The 26,971-nt window shown below is 41.3% G+C and overlaps 1 protein-coding gene across 25 annotated transcripts in view; it reads left to right on the forward strand.

Moving 5' to 3' along the window:
* Positions 1-7,603: 7,603 nt before the first annotated feature.
* Positions 7,604-26,971, forward strand: part of SOX5 (SRY-box transcription factor 5) — a 995,306-nt gene continuing 975,938 nt past the window's right edge. For 4 of the 25 annotated variants that reach the window (XM_072765759.1, XM_072765736.1, XM_072765745.1 and 1 more), the window contains exon 1: positions 8,012-8,284. The gene's annotated coding sequence lies outside the window, so the exon portion shown is untranslated. Of the gene's footprint in view, positions 7,926-8,011; positions 8,285-8,388; positions 8,780-8,895; positions 8,963-26,971 lie in introns of those variants that run through there. The other 21 variants (XM_072765758.1, XM_072765767.1, XM_072765756.1 and 18 more) reach the window with 13 other exon arrangements.

Below are 26,971 nucleotides of genomic sequence, written 5' to 3' on the forward strand. Positions count from 1 at the left end.
ACAGTTATGAAATTGATGTAGCCACCTCAGTAACGGCAACATCATTTTTCTTTAATCAGGTCTGTCTGTCTTGAACCTAGACTTTTTACCCAGAAGGGTGAGGTGCACGTGAAACAAGGCATTTTTTACAAAACTTATAGAGACCCATTATGTTCTCCATTTTGACCCACAAGGGTCATGTAGGAGAGCTCATTTACTAAATCAAGTGGTCATCATCCTAAAGATATAGAACCAACCTTGTCAATCCCAAGAGATATTCTGGGTGGCTGAACTGGAATTAAGTTTGTTTCCCAATAGCTACTTTTGTCAGAGCTGCCCAGAGCGTGAACCAAACAGAATAGTCCAGGGTTGATTTTTGGGAAATAAAAACTGGACATGTTTAAGAATAGTTAGGGTTGGATCCTACGTATGCAGTGGGTTTGGACAGTGGATGGGGCACCTTGATTTTGGAGATTTCACTGCTTTTGTTAACAAACGGTGAGTAAGCCTGCTGTTCACTTTAGAGGGAGATATTATTTCATCTTTTACAGTTTGCTTATTGTAAATATTACCCTTAGAAATTGCCTGGGTAAAGACTGGGCATTGCATTCTTGGCCTGCTCTGCGTGACATAGAAGAGCAAGAGGAACCATGGAGTCTCTTCCAATAGAACTATAAGAAACAATCCTCTGAAACTCATTTCTGTCCTGACCAATAGAAAGTATGTTTTAACACTACTTAGTGTCATTGAGAAGAGGACCGCCTCCCATCCGAGGAAAATTTTCTATTTGGTCTTGATATGAAGGATAAAAATTGGGCTTCTCCCTAACAATCGGAAATAATGGAAATGGAGCCTTTTTCTTCCTTCTTGGCTGCTGGAGAGGTTGAAATCAAATATGTATAATCTTTGGCCCAAGGAGGTCTTCAATAAATCATGTGAATGAAAGATACAGAATTATAAAGTGGGATGGGCATTTTATGTTGTACTCACTCCTGGTTCCATTTTTATTCCCCTGTTTCTTTATCCCTTTATTTCATTTTTCTTACTTTCATTTACATTTGAATCAAAGATCCACACCTTTTATTTTTTTATGAGTTGGAATTCAAATCTAGTAATTCCAGTGCCCTGTATTGTATCTAGTTCTAGTCTCTTTGAAGTTGGAAAACAGCTGGTCAGTATTTTTATCTTAAACAATTTGTGAAGAAAGTTTTCCAGTCTATTTCCTCTGCCACTGCCATGTTGGTTCTGTTTCCAGTGGTTTAGTCAGTTTTCTTATTTCTCTCTGTACTCCAGACTCTCTGTACTCCCTTTTGTACACGTAGACCCAGACCCTCTGATGTTAACTTGAAGACTTCTTCTCATCTTTTTTCAAGCCAACATGCTCAGATTTTTTAGCTATGCATATTACTGATAACCATATTAAAGCTATTTTTTTCCGTACAAACAATACCACTCAGTTTTGTCCATTGTCCTTCATCCTGTTTGGACAAATAATCTTACATTTCTTTTACTTCTTTTTGGACTGAGAAATTTGTGAGGATTTATATGTTACAATTTGCTGCAATAGGCAGACAGGAAAATACATTGTGGGTCCCAGCTATGCACAGGTAAATATTCAGAATTCAGATGCTGCATATAGGCATCAAATGTTTTTATTGTATAAATGCTTGATCATTTTTTATGCAACAAAAATTAAAAGTATCTGAAAAACGAATGGACATACTGCACAATCAAAGAGGTGTTTAAAATAACTGAAAATGGTATGACCAAATCTGGCTAACTGGGGAATTGATTATTCTGTCCTGGAGCAAAGTTACCTAGAGAGCAAACATTCTGAACATACAAAACAAAGTGTAAAAATTTAACATATTCTTTTAAAATCAACCTATGAATTAAATTCTAAGTTTAAGTGTATCATCATCAATGGGAAGATGGGGGATAGAAGTCCCAGATACCTAGATATTAAACTTTTATTTACTCTCTTCGAATAATTTACTGTGATTTCAATAGGAAGGACATTGTTTAGTGAATTTTTAAACCATCCTCTTTGTTTTATGTGCTTTTGTTGACCTTTCGTTTTGTTCATTCTTTCACATAATATAGGACACTATTGGTAATACAATACCAATTACAATACCAAGTTACAGAAACAAGAGTCATCAGGAATTCATAGACCCAAATATCTAAACTTTACTGGAACTCACGTTTGATATTTTATTGCCTTGCCTGACAATGAGTTCTGTTACTAATTCTAAGTTAGCAAAATATATCATTCGTTGTTCTTTTCCTTATAAATAAAACCATGTATCTCATTTCAGGTAAACCTCTACATATTTATAATTCAAATTTTGAAGTAGTAGAGAACACAGAATATACTGTGAAAGGTAGTCCTGAAAGAAATTCACGTTAAAAAAACCATTACTTTTACATGGTTAAGTCTCCCCACATTGTATACTCATTATTTAGCATTTAAGAACAGAAGCCAAATTGAGAAGCAGTAAATTAAGAGGCAAAATGTGGGAGTACACGTGTTTCACTTGAATAGAACCATATCTCGTTCACTTGTGTTTTTTCACAGGAAAGGAAAATTAATCAGAATAATGAACGTGCTTCAATAATGGGAGCAATGCAATTGTGGTTTTGGCTGTGTAAAGTATCTGGGTTTCATACATTATTTCCCCTTTGCAAAACTGTGGCTGAAATTTTTTAAAAGTTCATTCTAAGTACTTACCAAAATGAGAAAGTTTAAAAAATGAGAATTCACTTTTAAATGTATATGCTACGTCACATTTCAGTCAACTTCCGGCAGCAAAACCAGTGTTGGCAGTTTTACCAACTGTTTGTAACCAAGTCGGTTCGGTCTGGCTCTCAGTTGTTAATATAGTACTACCGATCTTAATTCAAAGGACCACAGGGGAATGTTTAAATAAAAGAACACTCGATTTCATAGTAGTTTTTAAATGAAAACATATGTATCTGTAATAGGGCTTTAAAATTTTTTTTTGGTAAGTACTTAATGTGTGGCATCTGCTAGGTACAGTGTGTCTCTTTCAGTTTTTCTTTTTAAAAAAAATTTAAGAAGATTGTATTTATTTATTAATGAGAGACACAGAGAGGCAGAGACATAGGTAGAGAGAGAAGGTGGCTCCCTGTGGGGAGCCCGATGCAGAACTCGATCCCAGGGCCCTAGGATCACGACCTGAGCCAAAAGGCAGATACTCAACCACTGAGCTACCCAGGTATCTCTCTTTCAGTTTTTCTGAGGACACACATCAAACTCAATAAAATTAATATTTTAGATGTTAGTATCTTGGGAGTTATCAGGATTAAGAATGCCCAGAGAAGGAAGATTGTTGTCAAGTTACTTTTCATACATAATTCCTTATTGTATTCAGGGCAAGCAGAAGAAGAAAAGAAGACCTCAAAATACCTTCTCAAATTTAGTTGATTAGAAGAAGCTTATTTCTAAAATTTGATATGCACATTGTGTTTGGTGAGACAGGTAAAAATAGATATGGGATAAACTGCTCATGTACCTGGGATTCTTATCCAATATTTTAAGTTCCTTTGAGTGGTGTCAGTGTTTCAGTCCATAATCACTAAACTTAAACCATTTGATAATATACTCTTGTATTAATGGAGTGAGGGTTGGGAAATGACACTAATTTTTTAAAAATGGATAACTTAAAATGATGTTACATATTGTGTCTCTTGCATCACCCAAATTTCCATCCATTTCTCAGGCCACAGATTTTCATGTTTATTAGTATCTCTCTCTATCTTCTTTAGAATTCCCAAGTACCCTGTCTCCACTATTTTTAACATAGAAGACCAAATAAATCCAAGATGAACTTTGGGTAAATCAGCTAGGGTCAAATATTATATACTCCTAATATGTACTAGCATCCCTTCAATATCTCCAAATATGTTGGAGGGATTAAGATGGCCTCGAACATTTTTTAAAGATCTTGAATACTTTGGACAAAAATAAAGCCCTTTCTCATCAGTAATATTTCTAGAATATGGGAATGCAGATTGATATAAATCTCAGTTGACTTGCCTTATTTTTCCCCATATTTTGAGAGCTATATATATTATATATCTGTCCATGAATATATGTATTTTGTATATATATATATATGAATATATATATTGAAAGTTAGCATAGCAAAGTGGTTAAGAGTCTTGAAACTAGATTACTTTTGAGTCCAGGCTCCATCATTTGCTAATTGTATAAGCTTCAACAAGTTATATAACATCTCTGTGCCTCAGTTTCCTTATCTGTAAAATAATATAAAATTATGTACCTTGTGAGTTGGTTGTGGGGATTAAATGAGTTCATGCACAAAAAACAGAATGGGCAGCCCAGGTGGCTCAGTGGTTTAGCACCACCTTTGGCCCAGGGTGTGATCCTAGAGCCCCGGGATCGAGTCCCCACGTCAGGCTCCCTGCATGGAGACTGCTTCTCTCTATGCCTTTCTCTTTCTCTCTCTGTGTCTCTCATGAATAAATAAATAAAATCTAAAAAAAAAAACAAAAAAACAACAAAACAGCATTTAGAACATGCCTGTAAACAGGGATACAAAAACTTTAGTAATTATTATAATAGGCATCATATGAATATATACATATGCATATATAATATATACTTGCCTAGTCTACAAAATAAGATGATTTTGTTTTTATGTATGTTGTTAAATGCATTTTATATGTAATATATAGTATATATGTATACTCCATATATTGCACATTTCAATTTTCTTGAAATTTTCAGTTATTTAGTGACCAATATGAGAATACCAATGTAGCTCATGTCTGGACTATACATAGTATATATTTGGCATTTTAAATCTGTCCATTTAATGAATTAATATTCCTCGCTGAAAACTGGCTCTCATACAAAGTGTAAGTGGAATCAAGGTGAAGTGTAAGAGTGCAGGTTTAAAGGAGGAGACTCTGGATTCTCATTCTGACACAACCACATAGAAGCTATATGATTCTGGGCAAGTCATTTAACCTCTCTGAGGTTAGTTTTTTCATCTGCAAAACAGGGATGCAACATTCTTGCAAGTTTGTGGTGAGAAGTAGAAATACATAAAAGAAGCAGTTGGCCAAGAGCCTGGCACATAGTAAATGCTTGATAAATGTAAATTTATGTGTCTTTAATGTGTCAGCCCCACTTCAAACGTGGCTATTTTTTAAAAGCCCAACACAAACAAACATCCCACTGGAAGGTTTTGATCAGCTATGCTGTTGCTATATAATGATCATGAGTTAGTCTTAAGGCATGTGGTTTCAATAACCATAATGGTTGGAAGTTTTGCTGCCCATAGGAGCAAAGGGGAAGAGGTTGGTCTAACTCACTTTTAATCAATATCTTACCAGGCAGCTTGCAACTTTGCCCCTTTTCTTGCTCTGCCCAGCCTCACTTCTCCTGCCAGTAAGAAGCTCCAGAAGCAGTTACGCTGAAAAAGCTGTAGAAGCTGAAACCTTGGTGGGGTTAGGCCAAGCAGGCGTGTTTGCCACCCATTGGCCAGAGACCCAAGGGAAAAAGACATTCTGTTCCTTCATTTTCACTGAGTCTGAGACAACTGGATCAAAACCTAGGGGTAGTTCACTATCAATGGCAATTTCTTTTCAAATATTCTATATTTTCACATAATTGATAGTAAGGGGTTTATTTATTTATTGGGCCTGATTAGCCTCTTGCACATTATATAAGGATTTGGGTATGACATAGTAATAGCTCATTGTGAAAAGCTATTACATACATACTATGAAAATAAATCATTTAATGTATCCCAAGAACTCTTTTTTAAAAAAGATATTTTATTCATCCATGAGAGACAGAGAGAGAGAGAGAGAGAGAAGCAGAGACACAGGCAGAGAGAGAAGCAGGCTCCATGCAGGGAGCCTGATGTGGGACTTGATCCCAGGACTCCAGGATCATACCCTGGCCTGAAGGGAGGCGCGCAGCTGCTGAGCCACCCAGGTGTCCTCCAAGAGTTCTTTAGAATAAAAATAATACTTATATTCCAGGTATAGTGCAAATATTGACAAATTCTTATGAATTCTTATGTTCTTATTACACAGGTAGGTCTGGCATGAAGCTTGCGTGATATAAGAAATGTGAGGAAATGTAGCATATAGGAAAGGTGTTTCATGCACAGGTGTAGTGAATTTTTTCACACAGTTGGTGAAGCCACATGGATCCAGCAATTTGAATGTTATTACTATCCCTGGTCTCTCTCATTAAATACTTAAGAAAACATAGTAAAATCGTTTAAGGATACACATTTAGAATGCCATATCCAGAGCTATGTCCAAGTAGCAAATGATTACATTGCTTATAAATTCCAAGTAGATGATAATTTAGAGTCCCCATGAAAGCCCCGAGTTTATTTGATTGTTCTCTTAATTACTGGGCTCTGTGCTATCAAATATTTGTGGAAGAGAAAGCTTTCCTTTGTGGGAGTGGATAATAACTGTGCTTACACTTTGAAAATTTTGCCTTGAGTTATTAAGATTTGCATTTCTCACTTTTGTTCCAAAGGAAGGTGTTTTGCCATTTTTAGAAACCAGGTACCAAATAATCAATCATCAAACACCCCAGAAAGTTTCCACTCTAGACAAGTGCAAAATCTCAGGTATTAGCAATCCACCTCCAGAAACAAATCTACAAAGGGTGCAAAGGGGCGGGCGGGGGGGGGGGGGGGAGAGAAAGGATGTATCACTTTCCTAGGTGAATATATTGTGATTGGTATGTGTTGCAGTGCACTAAGAAACTATATTTGCTTACTAGCTGCCATTTAGAAACCAGCCAGAAAAAAAGTCGGAGAGAGAGAGAGAGAGATCGCAGACAGGCGAGCCGTAAGCCTCCCTCCCATGCTGCTTCAGTGCCCTGCTCCTCCAGGCGCGTGAAGCACAAACAGACTGTGGTCATTGATCTCCTGGTGGTGTTGCTGCGCTCTGGGAGAAGCTGGGGGTGCCCAGGGACGCGACTCAGTCGATGGATGCGCATCTGAAGAAAATCAGCGGGATGAGGAAAGAGGATATGCAAATCGGCTGGAGGAGAGGAAAGGGAAGAACGAGGAAAAGAAACGTGTTGCTCGCATTGTGTCTGGGTCCCCTTCATCCCCCTCCTCCAGACCCGCTGCCGACCTCGTGACGTCTCCCTCCTGGCCCCTTTCTGGACACCAGTCCTAGGAGGATGAGTCGGAGCCCCTGAGTACCCCCACCGCCCCCCTTGAGGATTTAATAAGGGTTTCTTTTTCTTTCTTTCCTTTTCCTTTTCCTTTTCTTTTCTTCTTTTTTTTTTTTCCCCCCCTGGCCAACCAGCAGCTGTTAAAAGTCAATGAAAGTAAGATGGGAAGAGATAAGCGCCAGAGCAGCCTGGGAGCTGTCAGAGCCCACGCTGGAGTCAGCCCGACGGCTCCTGCTCGGGGCATCACCTCGGAGTTGCTTCCCAGGGTGATGTAACTCCGAGGGTCTCTCTCGCCCTCGCGCTCTAACTCCAGTGTCGCCCGCGTCCAAGCCCAGCGCCGAGCCCCCCCCCCCCTGCACCACCCCTCCCGCCCCTAAATATCATCCCTCGGTTCTTGGGCATTGGGTCACTTGAGTTCACCCCCACAAATCAAAACCAGCTCAACCACCCCGGAGGCAGGGGAGGGGGCAGAGCGCCTCGAAACTTTTCTCTCCCCGCACCCCAGAGGAGCGGGTGGGTTGCAAGTGCCGGCGGCGGCGGAGACCCGCGGGCGCGCCTCGGGGCCCCGGGAGGTCGCGGTCGCTTTAAAACCCGGACCTCTCGCCGCTACAGCCCTGGCGCCGGGCAAACGGCGCCTCGCCTCCCAGAAGGTTCCGCGGACATCCGCAGACCCCCACGCGCCCCCCACCCCGTGCGAGCTGTACAGTGTGCACACGGGGATGAGCGGCAAGCAGGGGCCCAGGTAATGGTTGCAGGGCAGCGGGTGAGGTTCCAGCGCAGGGAAGAAGTTGACAAAGGGGACCCGGCCGCACACGGGCGCGTATTTGTAGAGGCGAGCTCCATCGAGATCCGGAGATAGCCCGCTCTCCCTGCCTCCTTCCACTCCTGCCATTGCATTTTATCGCTCCTTTAAGTGGAGGGCAGATTTTTTTTTTTTTTTTTTTTTTTTTTTTTTAACATTCCTGCACGGTGTGGGCAATCACCGCGTTATTTACAATCTAGTTACTCTGCAGCAGCCGGGGGAGCAAACTCCGGGGCTCCTTTCCTTCGGAGGGACGGAGAGGGCGGCCAGGCGGCGAGCTGCAGGAAGGAGGTCACAGGGTGGGTGTGTGCGAGCCCGGGGGCCACCTGGAGGGAGTCGGAGCCCCCCGGCGCCGCCCCCGCGCCCCGCGCCCCGCGCCCGCCCCCGCTGCACCCCCCGGGGCGGGCGCCGGGCCGCGGTGACCGCAGGCTGGTGCGCTGCCCTCGCCTCCCCCATTGTTCCTACTGTCTTTTTGCCTTTTGTTATTTGCGCTCGCATTGTGTTGTTTGTCTCCGAAGCCGCCTCATGACCAGCAAAGGGATTTCACCTCGTCCTTGAGAGCCACACGGGGAGCGGGAGCGAGAGCCGGGAAGGGGGGGGGGGGGGGGAGAGGGACACGCGCGCGCGCGCACAGACACACAGACACACACAGACACACACACACACACACACACACACTGAGTCAAACAGGCGAGCCACCAAAACCCATCCCCAGTCTCCTCCCGGGGGCCCCCAGCCCGCCGCGTGCCACTTTGCATCCCGCGCCGGAGGAGCCGTTCCGGAGACCCGGTAAGGTGCGCGAATCGCCGCGGTTTAACTTTGTTGCTGGTCCCGAGGTTGTTGCGGGCAGACCTCCAAGGCGCAGAGCCCGCTCCGCCCGCCGCCCGCCGCGCCCGCCGCCCGCCGCTCCGCACTGGCTCCCGGCTCCAGCTGGAGAGCGGCGGAGCGGGGAGGGGGCCCCGCCGGAGTTTCCTCAAGTACGCGGAGGGGAGGGGGTGGGGACGGGGCTGGGGCTGGGGGAGAGGGGGAGGCGGCTCGAGACTCGAGGTGGCCCTGTCATCCCCCCCCCGGCGGGGGGGTGGTGGTGCCGGGGGCGGGGGTGGAGGGGGGCGGCCGGCCGGCGGGGGGAACCCCGGAGCGCGGGCTTGGCCCCCGTTCAGGAAACGGGACAACTTTGGATATTTGTTGGGGAGTCTGCGCGCTGTTGCCCGTATTGTTTTGCAAGCGGCGGCGGTGGAGGTGGTGATGCGCGAGGAGGGCAGGAGCGCGGGGCAGAGCCTGGGCTCGCCGGGGCCGCTCGGCCGACGCTGGACCACAGACCCCAAAAGTTGGGGCGGAGCTCCCTGCGCTCCCTGGAGGCCCGCGAGCGCGGCCCGCAGCCCACCCCGCAGCCCCAGGAGGCTCCCTTTTCCTCTTTTTGTTTCGCTTTCTGCAAGCCCCTCTGCCTACCAGTCCTCCTCCTCTCTCTCCCGCCCGGAATTTCGGAGACGAGTCCCATCCTTCAGAATGCGAGGGATCCCAGAGGCCGGAAGCTCTCATGTTAATTGCAACTACTTTCCCCTCACCCCACTCCCCCTCCCCCCCCCCCCCGCGGGGTACGAAGTGAAACCGTCACGTGTTGTGTCACTGGAAGCGCGGGGTTTGGGAAACCTCGCTTGCACTTTGGGGCTACGGTGATCGGCAAGGAGAAGAGCTGATCCGACTGCAGATCACATTGGGTCGGGAAGCGTTTGCGTTTGGTTTGAGAGCAGCGGTTGCTTGGGTGTTGATCTGCCGGCCCAGGTTGCACCTGAAGCACAGCGCCGTTTCCGTATTTTAATAGTCATTTTCCTTACACTTTGCAAAGCGTGAGCGTTGTTAATGCATAGACTGACCCTGGCACATAGCTGAAGACGCAGACTAAACTCCGAAGCGTGGTGAATGGGAAATTCATTCTAATGGCTTGCTTCTCAGCTAAAGCAGGGCAAAATGAGGGGTTCTGTGAATGTGCAGAGCCAAGAGTCTCACTGTCAGCCAACCCAGGCACTCTGGGTGGCAGTCAGCTGTACTCCAGAAAAGTTTGGGGATTTGTTCTATCCCACTTGAGAACCTCACAGTATCCAGATATCCAAAGTAGTTTGTCAAGAAAGGCTTGAGCCGATTTCCCCAGAGACTGCCTTCAGGCTCAGCACAATTCTTCAGGCAAGGGCAAGACCAAGAGAGATCTGTGGGATTTTGGGTAATAAGTGTGGGAATCTGCAAAGGGACGAGACAGAGTGATTTGTTTCCTTGCTGCTCATAAATAATGGCCCCTAGTATCCCTAAAAAAAAAAAAAAAAAAAAAAAAAAAAGCCCACGCAAACAAAACAAGCCAATGAAGTAGGCGCGTGGGAGATTTGGAGGCAATGGATGTTTTAATCAGAAAAAACAGAGCAGAGTTTTTGATCAGGATTACAGGAGTGAGGCTCGATTGCCAAGAGTGATTAGGTTAAGGGCCAGATGGCTTTAAAGTATACAGAAATGTTTTTTTTTTTTTTAAGTTTGACTTTTATAGAATTAAAAGGAGGACCATTTCTTAGAGTCTTTTACAGAACTGCAAAATTTTGATCTGTCTCATTTTGAAGGAATTCAGCTGTATGTGAACTGTTGTTAACTGTGATAGGGAAAGAATCTGGTTTCAAATGTAGATACATGGGACAAAGTTTCTGGGGGGTGCTTCTTCCTGATTTAAATATAGCTCCGAGGCTGAAGCCTAGATAAATTCAGCCACAATGACTTAAAAATCAAAAGTACTTACACTGAAAGTTCTCTTAGGCATTGTGCAAAGTTCTTCTGCAAATTATGTCATCAACTGTTTATTCCTCAGAACTGCGTAAGATAAAAATCATAAGCATCACTTAAAACTGATGCAATACAGCTTTAAATCCTCAGACTGGTAGGGATTGCTTTTGTTTGCCTAAAAGGTAGATCTTTCATCACATGAGTTGTTTAAAAACATTTAATTGTGGGGGTGGGAAGGGATGTGCATAATTATTTAGTTATTTGTGTTAATTATATAGTAGCATGCTCGCTTGAAATTCTTTTTTTTTTTCTTTCCAGTGGTCTTCTAACAATCTTGTATGTGAAGAATTAATAGAGGTTTTTTTTTTGTTTGTTTGTTTCCTTGTGGGTTTTTGAAAAAAATCTCTTTTTGTAGCCTTTTTGAATGGGTAATATTGAATCAATCTGAGATAGACTTGAAAGAGTAAAACTTAGTACAGGAAAAAAGAGTTTCAACTCTTAATACAGAGACTCTATTAGTTTTGTTGTTGAGCTTAAACAGTTCTGGTCAAATGGCATGTTATATACAGGATTCAAACTTTCAAACTTATTTGGTAAATAACCAGGCATTTGAGATTCAGTGGTTATTTCAAGTTAACTTAGTTCTATACATGTAAATGCACATCCTGTTTAGACTGACACATGACTCTATAAAAGAAAAAAAAAAGAATATTTGCTTATAAAGATATTATCTGCAGTAAATAGTAAATAACAGGAGAGTGAAGCTTATGCTCAGGTATGATGGCTTTTTTTTTCTTGGTCCTTTTTGGGGGTAAGACATGAGCTATAGAGGAAGTTTAAAATTTCATTTTCCAGTTAATGAATTTGAACGCTTGAATATTTTTTTTCTTTTAAAGCAAATGAAAACTATGATATGATGAATAAAAGAACATGCTGTCTTCTTGAAAAAGCTCTATTCATTTACTAAGTGATAGACAATCATTGTTTTGAAGTCATGTTCAGATTATATAAAGTAATATACAGGGCAGGATAAAACTTGTTTTTAGTGATCTTCTAAAATACACTGGATTTCAAACAACAGAGTTTTAAGGTTGAATCCTGTTTAGATTTTCATCAGATAGAATTGTTGGATATGATTGATTGGCATAACCTGGACATTTTACCCAATATCCAATCACCTGCAGTGGTAGAAAATGCTATAATTAGAGTTTTGAGAGTAACCTAGAAAACTTATTTGTCTAGGCCTAAAGTCAGTGCATTCCCTCATACACTCGTCACAATTTTTTAGCCTGAGAAATGTAGGCTTATTTTAAAGGCAAAGAGAGTGCTTGGCTGTTTCAAATAAAGTATATCCTGAACCTAGATTTGTAGATAGTTAATAAAATAAAAGTCCAATTTTGTTCCAAACATTGTTTAAAACACCCATTTGTAAATTGTCTGCATTTGGTTTTCATATGTTAATGATTTGGGATCTGAAACTTCTTTCAGAAAGGCATTTTGGTTTATCTTAAAAAACACCACACAAAACTGTCTAAACAACTCTGTAAATAAACTGTTCCAAATGCCTCAATTTGATGAATGAATTAAAGAATTATAGTTCTTAATCCAATTATGATCAGTCTTGTTATTCCATTTCCCATTTGGGGGAGCTTGGGGAGTGGGAATGGTAAATGATTCTCAAATGTGAGTGGGGTCTTTGTTGTTTATTTTCTGTATGTGATGTAACATAAATAATTACTTATACCTAGCAGGAGAAGGATTTTAGATGTAGAAAAGTTATTTAATGATTTTCAATTAAACCAAGAATTCATTTGCATGAAAAGTTGCTCTTAATGGAGGAGTTAAAATGAAATTCTTAAGAATACAAAGCAAGGGTCTAACCTTTTGCTTAAAACCAATGAATTTTTATGTTTAAAGGAGGGGGAAATGGAGGACTTCTAGCTCAGTAGCAGGGCAGATATTCAGGCACTTTTCGTCACTTTTAGCTGGGCCATGTCAGGACATTTCTGTGGTGCTACTTAAGAAACCTTACTATATTCGATTTCCTCGTCTTTAGAATTAAGGGGAAGATGCTTTTTGGGTTGTTTCCTCCAAACTCCTACCCCTTTCGCTGCCTACATGGGTGCTTTTGAATGCTCTCCTGATCAGGGATAGGAACTGTAGGATGGGCTCTTGATAATAGCCCAGTTTGCTTTGAAGGACCCTTCTGAATTCCTGCCCTACTCTGGCTCATAAACTAATTAATTCAAAGGTGTTAATAGCTCATTATGGTTTAATTCTCTAGATGTGGTTATTATTATTGTTATTGTTGCAGTTTATTATGACCATCTAATTCCTTAGAGAAAGAGTTGTGGAGATTACAGGTATCAAGTGAAACTGCCAGAAGAAATATTTATGAACGTGGGGATTTTTTTCAGTACTACCCAAATCATACTTTATAGGCAAGTAATTACTCTGCTTACTGGTAAGGATGTTGGGCAGGCATATTGATAAAAGTAGGGGGGAAAAGGAATGTATTTAAGGAATATATTAAATAACCACCCTTTAAAACTTGACCCTTAAATAAACCCAGAAAAAAATGTATCTCCACGAGAGGTGCTATTCAATTTTATAGATATAGGCCCATTTGTTCTTTATTACTTAAAGTTCATTGTAAGTTAAAAAGAAAAAAAAAAAAAACCCTAATTCTATCTTCGATGCTGAGTTACTTGTCATTCAGTTACTTTGTGATGATATGTTATTACGTGAACCAAGGGGACATATAATGCAGTGGTCGATGGGATGGGAGGGCTCTGGCTTGACTTCCATTTGGAATTCCCTGGATGTTCAGGTATTGTGTTGTCACTGCAGCACCAATTAAAGTCTAGTTATAGGGACCTCAGGAAGGAAGCAGGATGCGAGAGGCAATCCCGCTAGCTTTTGGAGCTTCTCAGTTTAGGTCTATGTATAATTCTTTCAAGACTTCACTTGGAGTTCTCAGCGGTTCAGTGCTCTGTCCCGTGTACTCACCTCTAAAGCTGGAGATAATAATGCTTTTTCTTAAACAGATACTGCATGGATTACACTAGATATTGTATGTCAGATTCCTAGCATAGGGTTTGTCATGAACTAGGTGCTTAGTAAATGTTAGCTACCCTCCTCTGTCCCTCCAGCCAAGTCTTTTTGATCATTAATAATGTTTGAAGCTTAAATTTGTACTTGCTCTGTACTGGACTTATTTGAGTCCAAGAAGAAAAATATATCACTTCCTTGAGGCTGAGATCAACACTTTAAAGTAGTGATTCAGTTAACGTCTATATATGATCTCTGACAATGTGGTTTTATTAAGATGCTGTATTTGGTGCAAGTGTGAATTCTATCTTTTATTCATAGAAATGTTCCTTCAGTAATTAACATTTTATCCTGCATAATAGGTAAAGGCAAACAAAAACTTTAGGACCTGACTATAGATCTGTCTTCTTGTTATCCTTTCTGATTTTCCAATATAGATAGGCACTAGTGAAAATTTATTGTGACTTTATCCGTAGAATAATTATCTACCTCTAAGTAAGATGAAATTATAATACATGTAGGCAGAGATTCCAAAGAAAGAAAAAGAAAGAAATCTGACTTTGCAATGTTTGCCCTTTGGCGTCTGCAGTTCCTTCAAAGAGAAACTCATAGGCTTGTTTATATTTGGTACAAGGAGAAAGGCCCAATAAATATATTACCTGTGTGATGAGATGACATATAATAACGTGGAGAAATTAGTGGTTTTCTCTTTCCAGTGATAGGAAAAATTTCTAAGTATGGGCTTCCCCTGCTATCTGAAAGTAGAGCATTTCAGTGAAACCTTTCGTGAGCTGAAATGGTGTAAAGTGAAGAAGCAATTACCATTTTTTATAAAAGCAGAAATACTCTTTGGATTAGTGAAAACAGATACTAATGTAGGTTTTTTATGAAAGCAAAATGACATAAAGCAAACTTTTTTTTTTTAAAGATTTATTTATTTATTCATTCAGAGAGAGAGAGAGAGAGAGAGGCAGGCAGAGACACAGGCAGAGGGAGAAGCAGGCCCCAGGCAGGGAGCCCGATGCGGGACTCGATCCTGGGTCTCCAGAATCACACCCTGGGCTGCAGGCGGTGCTAAACCGCTGTGCCACTGGGGCTGCCCATCCCATAAAGCAAACTTTTGAATAGTGGGATAGGAGGTACCTATACAGGTGACCAGGGATAAAAGAAAGCCTTCTATAAAAGGAAATAAATAACTTGGTTATTGCATTAATTTGGATCCCTTGAGAAGCAGGTGAGAGCAGGGGATTAGACATGTAATAAGAGGGAGGAGAAAGGTGGGAGAGCCTTTCAGTTGTGATCCTGGTTTGGCATGTATGGAAGGAGAGACGGAAGGAAGGAGAATTGAGTAGAAAGAAGCTCTGTTGTAGTGCAGTCCAGGAAAGGTTTGGCTAGGTAGACAAGAGTCAGCTATTGGAAGAATCCTCTGTCCCCTAACTGTGTTCAGTCACTAGATAGGAACAGCCCCCCATGAGGCACAACTAGAAGCATGGTCTTGGTGCACAGCTATTGCTAAGGGCATGGGGGCAGCAGGTGGGGTACGAGTCCATTATAATCTTGCAATAGGAGATCTGAATGATTTAGTTGTGGTTTGGCAGTATGGCCCAGGGGTTAGTAGCAGTAGCCCTGGTCAGGTGGACTTGTCACTAAAAAAAAAAAAGACTCAGCAGTTTCTTTAAGTTCTCTGATATTTCATTTTACTCCACTGCAAAATGAGCATAAGGATAGTATCACCTCCCAGATTCCTAGTCACATGAAATGAGGTTGTATGAAATTATGTGTAAACCCATAGTTCCATGTATGGCATAGAGGAACTGCTCAATGTATACGGTAGTCCCCCCCTTATGCACGAGGGATATGTTCCAAGACCTCCTGCGGATGCCTGAAACTATAGAGAGTACCGGACGTCATATATGTGCTGTTTGTTCCTATGCACACATATATACCTGTCATAAAGTTTCATTTATTAGTTAGATGAAGTAAGAGATGAACAAAAATAACTAATCACAAAAGAATTATAACAATGTACTGTAATAAAACTTATGTGAATGTGGTATCTCTCTTTCTCAAAATTTCTTACTGTATTGTACTCACCCTTCTTATAATGATGTGAGATAATAAAATGCCTGCATGGGGGGGATGTAGTGAGGTGAACGACGTAGGCATTGTGACGTAGTGTTAGGCTACCAACTGACCTGACCATACGTCAGAAGGAGGGTCATCTGCGTCTGGCACGTGGATGACCTCAGGTAAGTGAAACCACAGAGGAAGGGGGGCAGTTACTGTATTGCACTCTTCTAAATGTACTTGTAATATGCAACTGACAGGTATAGGTGATTGTATCAGGTGAGAGTAAATATGCTTGAACAATACGTAGTGCATGTAATTAGAAGGCATTGTTTTGCAAGCGAACCTCCTTTAGTGTTTGCCTTTTAAAAGTAGCTCAGTTTATTTCTCAGGCCTCAATCCTTATTTTTATCAGGTTATAAATTGCACAACAGCTAGACCGACTGACCTTGGCCGTCTTCAGGTAATTTGCCCTAAAGCGTGAGGTAGACAGAATGCTCTCTTCATTTCCTTACCCCTCTAGGCTTCCTATTCAGTTGAGAAGCAACTTGCACTGTAAGTCTGCATTTTATCTTGAGCCTCAAACACCTTGCAAGTCTTTGCTCCCCTATGTTACTGTTCCTAAACCAACTTGCCGCGCCACAAAGCACTGAACTCAAGTGGCCCTCGGTGCTAGCTCCTGCTGTGATGAGTCACAGAGCCACCAGCACTTTGTTGCGTTAGATTTGATCACTGCCATGAGCAGTCCTTCGATTGTCAGCTAAGAGACCCTTCAGGGAGTTGTCCCTTAATAGAAAGTCTCTTTTCTTCCCTCCTGTTGTAACTTTAAATTAAAAGAAACTGTAGAGGAGCGGGTGGCATTGCGGCAGTTCATTCTTCTACCCACTGGGAGAACAACATCTGAGAAAAGACGTTATTGGACTGAGAATTGAGTTGTTGCTATTTTTTTGTGCCAGCGTGGGGGGGCCGTGGTGGTGGAGGATGAAGACCATGTCCTTTAGACTCAGACTGATTCTCAGTAATGCAGTGGAGAGCAGTCCCTCTGTGTGTATCAGCGAGCATTTTTTGGATATAATGCACTGACTTAACTTATTAATTTCAAGTGGGATTCACAGGGCCGCTGGCACTTTACCCCTGAGTTCTAGGTAGTTCTGTGAGTTAGAGTGTGGGAAACTGGCATCGGGACAACTTCAGAGTCCAAGGAGGATGGGAGGCAGGAAAAGAGAGCTAATTTTTGACACATTCCTCAAACAAGTGACCCCTCTAGGGAATCTGTGCCCAGGATAAGGACTGCTTACTGTGAGGCTTTTGGCATAGTTTTCCCCAAATAGTGAGCCCTGGTTACTTTAATGTTCAGAAGGCTGATGAACTTCAGCATTTGTGAGAGGCAAAGAGATGTTAGTACTTTTGATGACGTGTTTTCTAAACTGTTTCTCACTAAATTTCTGATTTAATTCTCTGCTGTGCCAGGCTTTATATCCTCCTCCCTAGGTGCTGGTCCATTCCCATTCAGGGTTTGGGCCTGCCCCCAAATCTGATGTCTGCTAAGATTTCCTGGTGTAATTCATGGCTACTAAAAGCTGAAGTTGTTTGATGTGTGACTGAGGTTTGCATGTGAGTTCTTGTGATGCTTGGTGTTACTATGCAGTATTGGCAGTCTTTCCCATGTATCTGGCACATTCAGTCTCATTAATTTACTCTTGCACTGGAAACTGCTTGAACAAGTGCATACTATTTCTTATAATTCTGTTTTGACTTTTCTTTCTTCTCGAAGCCTCACTCCACCCTACCTTTTTTTTTTTTATTTATTTATGATAGTCACAGAGAGAGAGAGAGAGAGAGAGAGAGAGAGGCAGAGACACAGGCAGAGGGAGAAGCAGGCTCCATGCACCGGGAGCCCGATGTGGGATTCGATCCCAGGTCTCCAGGATCGCGCCCTGGGCCAAAGGCAGGCACTAAACCACTGCACCACCCAGGGATCCCCCCGCCCTACCTTGACTACTAGCAGGACAGTAGTGTCTTTTCTACATTAAATCAGGAAATAAAGTGATAATTTGAATGTATACTAAACAGACAAATCTGTCAATATGTAGAGAACCTTAATGCTCCCACTATTTATTTCTAGGAATTAACTCAGACTCCCCAGATGCTCTTCCCTCCCTGCTTCTCTTCTTTTTCCCTACCACTGCTTACTGGGGTTTTCTTAACCTTTCGGTTGCCAAAAAGTCTTTATTATCATGACACCACTGACCGTTCTGCATTGTGTGAATCTCCCTGGATAAAGTGAGAAGTGAAAGGTGTGTCTGAATGTATTGCTGCCTGGTTTGAGAGGGGTAACTCATAGGGTGACCAAACACTTCTTATTAGAAGGTCAACTCCATGAGGGCACTATGATGTATACATTGGCATAATTATAAGGCCTGGACGGAGCAGCAGAACAAATGGTTGTTGAGCCGACATATATCTTGCATACTGAGCTTCATTTTGATTCAAGACAGCCATGCATGGCGGGGAAGTGGGAAAACTAACAGCCGTTGAGCACTGACGTGTTCCAGGCATGGTGCTAGGCACTTTATGTGGATAATCTCCTCTAATCCTCACAGCCTCCTATTAGGTGGGTATTATCCCCTTTTCATGGATGGGTGAACAAACTCCAGTGGGTCAGGTGCTGGCCTTTTCTTTTTTTTTTCCCAGTGAGGAAGCAGGAGAATTATTGCCTGCATTTCAGTCTGTTTGACTCTGCTTGCATGTATTCGTTCCATCATACTGTGGCCAACATGCTGGTGTGGGGGCAATGACTGTAACTTCCCATCTACCACAGGGGATAATTAAGAGGAACATGTGAGAAGTCACACAAAGTGATGCCTGAGATGTAAAGTAAATCCTAAATGTTGGTTATTATTATCAAGTACCCACTGATTCATTTATTAACAAAAAAATATTTATTGAACACAGATGCATGTTGTTTGCACTTTACTAGGAAATATTTTAAGACTTGAAGCAGAGATTCTGAATACTTGAAAACTGACATCAAAGGAAATGATAGAACAGCATTTCTCACAGGTGATTACTCCATCACCTAGTTGAAAACCAGCTGGGATATTTTTAAATATCTACCTTTCTGGCTCCTACTCAGACAGGGACTCTGAATCTCTGTGGTGGTAGCCCCATAACCCTACATTCTTAACAAGTATGACTGGCAATTCTTTTACACATTAAAGTTTGACAACTAGTGATAAAAATGTATTGACTTAATTTGGTACTAAGCTATATCTATAGTATCTGAAATTAAAGCAAGATGCTCAAAGAATAATGGCAGTGCCAGCTAATTGCTAGATTTTTATTTTATTTTTTTAATAATAAATTTATTTTTTATTGGTGTTCAATTTGCCAACATACAGAATAACACCCAGTGCTCATCCCGTCAAGTGCCCCACTCAGTGCCCGTCACCCATTCACCCCCACCCCCTGCCCTCCTCCCCTTCCACCACCCCTAGTTCGTTTCCCAGAGTTAGGAGTCTTTATGTTCTGTCTCCCTTTCTGATATTTCCTACCCATTTCTTCTCCCTTCCCTTCTATTCCCTTTCACTATTGCTAGATTTTTAGACTTTTTTTGATGATGTGGTTTTAGGAGTTTTGAAATAAAATATAAGATACCTGTAGTAAATTTGAGTCTATATGTAGAACATTAGCATGCTCAAAGTCAAGAGTGAGGGGACCTGTCACAAAACGGATTGGGTTTAAGGAAGGGATGGCAGTTATGTGTATTCTAGGCTTGGAAAGAAGTTTCTAAGAGGACAAATCTAAAATGGCAAAGTAAACTGAAGACAGGAGGTTGATTTATTTACCCAGCTCTGTATCCCAAATATTTTTTTAATTTTTATTTATTTATGATAGTCACAGAGAGAGAGAGAGAGGCAGAGACATAGGGAGAGGGAGAAGCAGGCTCCATGCACCGGGAGCCCGACGTGGGATTCGATCCTGGGTCTCCAGGATCGCGCCCTGGGCCAAAGGCAGGCGCCAAACCGCTGCGCCACCCAGGGATCCCTGTATCCCAAATATTTAAGACAATGTCTGGAACATTGTAGGTGCTTAAAGACCTTTGCTTTAATGAATTAACAAAAACAGGAAGAGAATAATATGTGTACAATAGAATAGTTTGTGATTATTGCCGGTAAAGAAGTCAAGAAAGAGTATGCTGAAAAGAAATCCTAGTGAGATAAGACAAGGACAAGGTTTTAATTAGACAAATACAGTCCTTACAGGAAAGTGCCTTCATACAAACAAATAAACAATGCAAAAACAAACCTGAGGTTTGTATAGGATTAAATCATCAGGCTACTGTTTGTTTGTATTATCTTGGGAGCAGTGATTACTACACGAGGACAGGGACTGAGTCTGTTTTGTTCTCCATATGATCATAGTACTCAATAAATATTTATTGAACAAATGACAGGGTTTCCACATGGACTGAAAAAGCTTTTAAATGACCCAAAAATGTCTTGTAAAAAGGGGAAAAACCTTTACAATTGCTAACCAATAGATTAGTGATCATGAAAATAGCCAATCTTCATAAGAACTGCATGTTCTCGATCTCTTTAGAGTTTAATAAGGTTTCCATCTGATTGTTTGCCTGTCACCAAGCACTGCTTTTCCTTCAATGCCACTTTCATTTTACTGTTTCAAAAATTAGCTGTTTAATAAGTATTTGTTGAATAGTTCAATCAGTGAATGAAGAGTACTGACTTGGGCCGAGGAGGGGGAGGTGGATGATTGAAAGCAGACGAAGAAGAGAGTTGTCCCCATTCGCTTAGAATTCTCAGAGTCACATGTGATCCAGAGACCTCTGAGTAGGCCAATTTCCCATTATAGCTCCAGGCCTGGTGGTTGGGATTTTGAGGGAAAGATGTTTGCTACGGTAATGGCTGCAAAGGTGAGTTCTGCATTGTTAGAAGAGGCAACCACTCATTTGATCAGGGAAGTCAGGCCAGAAAATGTATTGCGGGAAAGATGGTAAAAAGTAATTCTAAACCTAACAGTAGTTTCAGTGGAAAAATGGCTCTAATTCAAGCAGTGTAATGTTAACATCAATGCGTGTCTCATGGCTCAAGCCCCGCATACTGCTTTGAAAATAAAAGGAGATTGTGTAAAGAATTAGCAATACAAGGCATTTTTAAGTGCTTTATTGCAGAGGCCTGTGATACTCTGTGAAATCTATGCAGCCTTTTTCTTCCTGCTGTGCTTAATTTCAGAATCTGATGCTATTACCTATCCTTGGAGAAAAAAAAAAACTGCTCTCTGTTAACTCTTAAAAACCGAGTTTAACATTGCACTTGCTTTCAACATAATCTTTCTGACCTTTCTTGGGAAGAGAGAAGTGGTGTATTTAGCCACAGAAGGTTTGCCTTCAAGTTTAGTATGTAGGATTGCTTCTAGAGGGCAGCATTACAGTAAGAGGGCAAGTTGGAAAGAAATGTCAAAAGCATAAGTTTAGAAATGGCTCAAGCAGCTTGAAGAATACAGTCCCTACTAAAAGTCAGCATAGATTATGTTTGGCATGAATCCAGATCAGAAGGCAGAGAGGTAGATGTGTTATGAAGAACAGCAGAAGAGGGATCCCTGGGTGGCGCAGCGGTTTGGCGCCTGCCTTTGGCCCAGGGCGCGATCCTGGAGACCCGGGATTGAATCCCACATCAGGCTCCCGGTGCATGGAGCCTGCTTCTCCCTCTGCCTGTGTCTCTGCCTCTCTCTTTCTCTCTCTCTCTCTGTGTGACTATCATAAAAAAAAAAAAAAAAAAAAAAAGAACAGCAGAAGAAGGCAGGACAGGAGTTAACTCTTTACTGTATAGGTGGCTATCTTCTTGGGACATGAAGACATGCTCACCAAAAATAAGTTCCCTGGTGTGTCACCCCTGTGCCCTTTCTTCTGTCTACCTTAGGATAACAGTTGGTCTTGATTGATAGTTTACTATTGCCAGGCACTGTGCTAAGCAGTTTATTTTTATTTTTATTGATTCTTCTTAGTACTTCTCTAATTTAGATGCGGACATTGCCCCATTATACAGATAACATTGAATTTGCCCAAAAGTAGCATAACTGTGTAGTGGTGGAGCTGAGACTTGAACCCTGAGTGGTCAATTCTAAAGCCTGGGCTCTTATCTATGGTAATACAGAAAGTATATTTTAAGTCCTGTTGAGTCATCCCTCAAAATGACACTTTTATTTTCCCCTTTCTTTCTATATGCACTGTCATTACTTGAGGACAGGCTTTTTTCAGAGTGTTTCTGACCTATTGTGAAGTTCCACAAACTAGCATCTCTCCTTGCAACCTGCTGTGTTTATCACTGTCAGGCCAATCTTCCTGGCATTCTATCTAAATCATGTGGCCCCATTCTCAAAAATTCAAAGTGCCCGAGTACTACACATGGATGGGAACCAGACTCTTAAGTCTGCTTTTCGAGGGTCTTACAATCTATCTCCAAGTCTTTTTTTCTTTTCAGGCTCTGAACTGGTTTCAAGCTGATCTGGATTCAAGCTGAACATAATTTCCTGGATGACTCCCAAATTATCTGCTATGGGTCAGCCTTATCAACTCTTCTCAGAGTGCTCACACCAGCGGCCATCCTAGTGCATAAAAAGCCACTGCTCACACCTGAACCCTGTCTGATTCAGAGACTTCTTCCAGAGTTGCTTTTTCTGTCTGCTTCAAATTTGCTCATCTATTGACTTTTCTTGGTTCTTGTACCACCTGTCTCTATTTCTGCTTTCTCTTTTTGTTTTGTCCCTTCATTCATTCAACAGTCAACAAACCTTTATTGAATGCCTACTATGAACCAGATGCCATGTTAAATGTCAGTGATGTATATAGTAGGCACACACCTGTACACAAGGATTTAAAGTTTATTAGGGAAGATAAACTTTAATCAGTTACTTGTATTTATGATGACAAATTGTGAAAATCTATTTCACAGAAGTATATGCAGTCTATAGGAGAACTATCTGATATATTTAGGGGGTCCAGTTGGAGGAGGCTGCCGTGAGAAAGTCACATATGAAGAATGGTTAATGAGGTAAAGAGGACAAGAGAAAAAAACTTTTGAGACATGGGGAGTAGCATGTGCAAAGATTCCAAAGAGGGGGAAGGATATGTTCTTGGAATTAGAAGCTCGGAATAGCTGCTGCTGAGTGACTGGGAAATGGGGCTCTAGAAGTAGATTGGGATCAGATTATTAAACCTGGTACACCATGGTAAAGAGTTGAGTCTTTATAAAAAGCATGATAAAAAAAACCCACCAAATAATTTTAGGCAAGAAACTAATGAAATTTGTGACTACAACATGTAGACCAGACTTGAGAGGGGCTATCGATATCATTTACAAAAGAGAAAAATGGTGGCTTGGAATTTGGACCCTAGCATTAGTGTTAGAGATGGAGACAAGAAGAAGGACTTCAGAAAAATAGAAAGTTACCCAGTCTCATGTGCTTTTATGAACTTTACTTTCCAACCCCATTCCAGCAACATATTGGGATATTTGCTCTGGTAATTACCCATTGTTTCCATGTTTCATAGATTCAGGAAAGAGGTGTATTAGACCATATGTCTCCTGAAATGTCTGCTGTCTGGATCTGGACCTGCTGTAGGTAGACCTTGACTATTCAGGCCGAGAGATTTGACACAAAACAGATAGTGCCTTTTGTATGTATCTATGTAGATGCCTTTACATTTCTTTGTATTCCTTTTGTATATATCATCCCTTTGTAGAGATTTCCTGAAATCCTATCCATCTCTTAATTTCCCAATTAAATTTTACTTTTTCATAGCATCCTCATAGAATATACTGACCAGAGATCTCTCCTTCTGATCTTATGTTATTTACATCCATGACTACTTTTATGACTTAATTATACATTGTACCATATTGTAAGCATGTTGTGAACATGTCTCATCCTTTGAGATATAATTGTGAGTTTGTGCTTTGGAATGTAGATGCTGTAGTTCATTATTATACCCCTATTCTGGATCATCCTTTACCTTGTTTGAGCTGGGCAATTTACTTAACCTCTCTGTCTTTGATTCCTCATCTGCAGAATGGGGATAATTATATCAATAAGCGGTTGTGAGGAAATGGATACAAAGTACTTAAAACAATCCTTGGCACATAATGAGCTCTACCATATGATGACATTTTATAGTTATAAATGTTATCCCTTGAAATCAGAAACCTGTATCTTATTACTACTTTTGTCTACTTGGAGCTCAGTAAATATTTATTGAATTCAGATTTGAATTTAAAATTGTTTCATTTTTGTGGAAGGCTATAAATATAAATAAATCTTGGTTCTTGTCTGCAAGAATCTTGATTTGATAGGGGAGCTAGTAACATAAACCAGTAATTATATATCAGCATGATAGGTGTAGTGATAGAGTATTTTGAAAGCACAGAAGAGAGGTTGTAGAAGATATTCCAAGTGAATTAATGTATGCATTGGGCATTTTATTAATCAAATACATATTAAGATAATGTATGTACATTGTATAAACTCAAATTTCTTTAATAAAACAGCTCTCCTATCTTAGTAGGAGCTCTCCTATCCCATTGCTACTACTTTTAACTCTGTATTTTTTGGTGGTGAGAGGAAGAGGGATGTTGAAGAGGCAGAGGGAGAAAGAGAGAATCTTAAGATTCTCAGGCTCTATATCTAATGCGGAGCCTGACACCCAATGTGGGGCTCCATCTCACAACCCTGAGATCATGACCTGAGCCGAGATCAAGAGTCAGATGTTTAATCAACTCAACCACCCAAGCACCCCCCCAAGTCTGTATTTCTAAATAAAGTGTTTACTCCTTATTTTTTTAATTTAAAAACATATTTATTTCCTACTATTTGGCTTTGTTATTCTACTCTGCCTCTACCTTGCCTTTCTTCCTTTTTTAAAAAGATTTTATTTATTTATTCATGAGAGACACAGAGAGAGGCAGAGATCTTAGCAGAAGGAGAAGCAGGCTCCCTGTGGGGAGCCTGATGTGGGACTCAATCCCAGGACCATAGGATCACAACCTGAGCCAAAGCAGATGCTCAACCCCAGACCCACCCAGGTGCTTTGACTTTGCCTTTCTAAAACTACACATATTCCTTTTCCCTTTCTTCCAATATAATTTTACCCTTTCCTTTGTAAGTGTAGGGAGTGTTAAATCAGTTCAGGAAACAGTTACATTGATTATGTAAATATTGTTTACCTAGAGCTGCCTTCAACCCAGGGTGTAGTCCTGGAGACCTGGGATAGAGTCCCACATCAGGCTCCCTGCATGGAATAGAGCCTGCTTCTCCCTCTGCCTGTGTCTGTGCCTCTCTCTCTCTCTGTCTCTCACAAATAAATAAATTAAAAAATTTAAAAAATAAATATTGTTTATCTCTGAGAATATCATGTATTTATTACTTTTACTTTTTATACAACTTCTTGTTTTTTTTTTTTTTTGAGTTCATAATGATCTATATTCAAACCTAAAGTTTTACTGGGATTGTCCAGTGTTTACTGGCATTCCTGAGTCAAGGCTTAAAACAGGTGAGTGGAACATCCAGGTTGGGTCTTAGGGGCAGTCAGCCTTGGTGGGAAGGACCATTTTACTATTTACATAATTTAGAATTGTAGGAAAGCCAGATGATAAATAATCCCATTGACTTTTGGTTAGTTATATTATGCTTCTTACAATTTCTGCAGATATTGTAACCTCTTTATTATCAGCACCTGGGCACATTGCTCCCAGAAACCTGGACTTTTTAAGGCTCTGAGTTAAGCTAAGTAGGGCAGGGAGTGGTGCTCTGAGAAGGGAGGAGTGTATCACAAGCAGGCAGCACAACATAAGGAAAAAGGCAAGGAGGTGAGAAATGACATGGTGTGTTTGTGAAATTACAGATTGTTTGGTGTCAGTAGAGCATGGTAGAGACCGGCTGAGACGAGGCTGTGATTGTCGACAGTGGTCAGATTAGGGCGGTCTTTTTTTTTTTTTTTTCTTAAGATTTATTTGTTTATTCATGAGAGAGAGAGAGAGAGGCAGAGACACAGGCAGAGGGAGAAACAGGCTCACCACAGGGAGCCCGATGCGGGACTCGATCCTAGGACCCCAGGATCACCACCTGAGGCAAAGGCAGACACTCAACCACTGAGTGACCCAGGCATCCCTAGGGTGGTCTCTTTTATCATAGATTCATATGTACCAGATTCTGTTTAGTAAGCCATGGAGAACCTTATAGTGTTGAGTAACATGGTCTGCATTGCTTGTAAATGAACTAATGATGTGTCAGTCAAAAAATGGAAATCTAGCTCCTAAGAGAGCAGTTAAAATGCTGTCTTTGCATACTTGGTGACATATTAATACTTTAAGCGTACCCCATCAGTAAAATTTTTAGAGTACACAATTTTGTGTGTGCACGTACACACACATTCATAATTTATGTACATGTGTTGTACTTTAGCTAATAATCAGGTCATAGTAAACATTTAGAGCAAGGTTCTGTTTCAATAACATTAGAAGCAATAGTGGTAGTACATCAGAGTTCCTGGACACCAACTCTGACCTGTAGATTCGTATGAAGTGGGTTTACTGGGAGAGCTTTTGAGGGGCTGAGAATAGCAAGATGGGCCTCAGGAGAGGTTGACTGTACCACACCTGCGGCTTCAGCTAATCTGTGGGGCACTCTGGAACAAGAGGGTTTCTTAGAGATGTCCTGAACTGATGTCCCTCCACCTCTGGGGAGGGAGTGGAACTTTGGATGAGAGCAGTTCGCAGGAAGGGCCTTTGATGTGAATCTTCAGCAGGCAACACTCCTGGCAGCTGGAAAATGAGGACTACCAGGTAGCATACCACAGCATCTCTAAACCCAGCCTTCTAGAGAATTTCTCTATTTTTTTGAATTCTTACAGATTGTTTTTGAAATATGGCTAAAAATTAGCAGTGGTCTATGAGCTACAGTTTTGCAATTTTCCCATGTTCATTTATGGTTTTTTTAGTTATTATTTTTTAAAGATTTTATTTATTTATTCATGAGAGACAGAGAGAGGTGAGGCACAGGCAGAGGGAGAAGCAGGCTCCATGTAGGGAGCCCGA

Source organism: Vulpes vulpes, chromosome 8 (assembly GCF_048418805.1).
Source record: "Vulpes vulpes isolate BD-2025 chromosome 8, VulVul3, whole genome shotgun sequence".
Lineage (NCBI taxonomy): Eukaryota > Metazoa > Chordata > Mammalia > Carnivora > Canidae > Vulpes > Vulpes vulpes.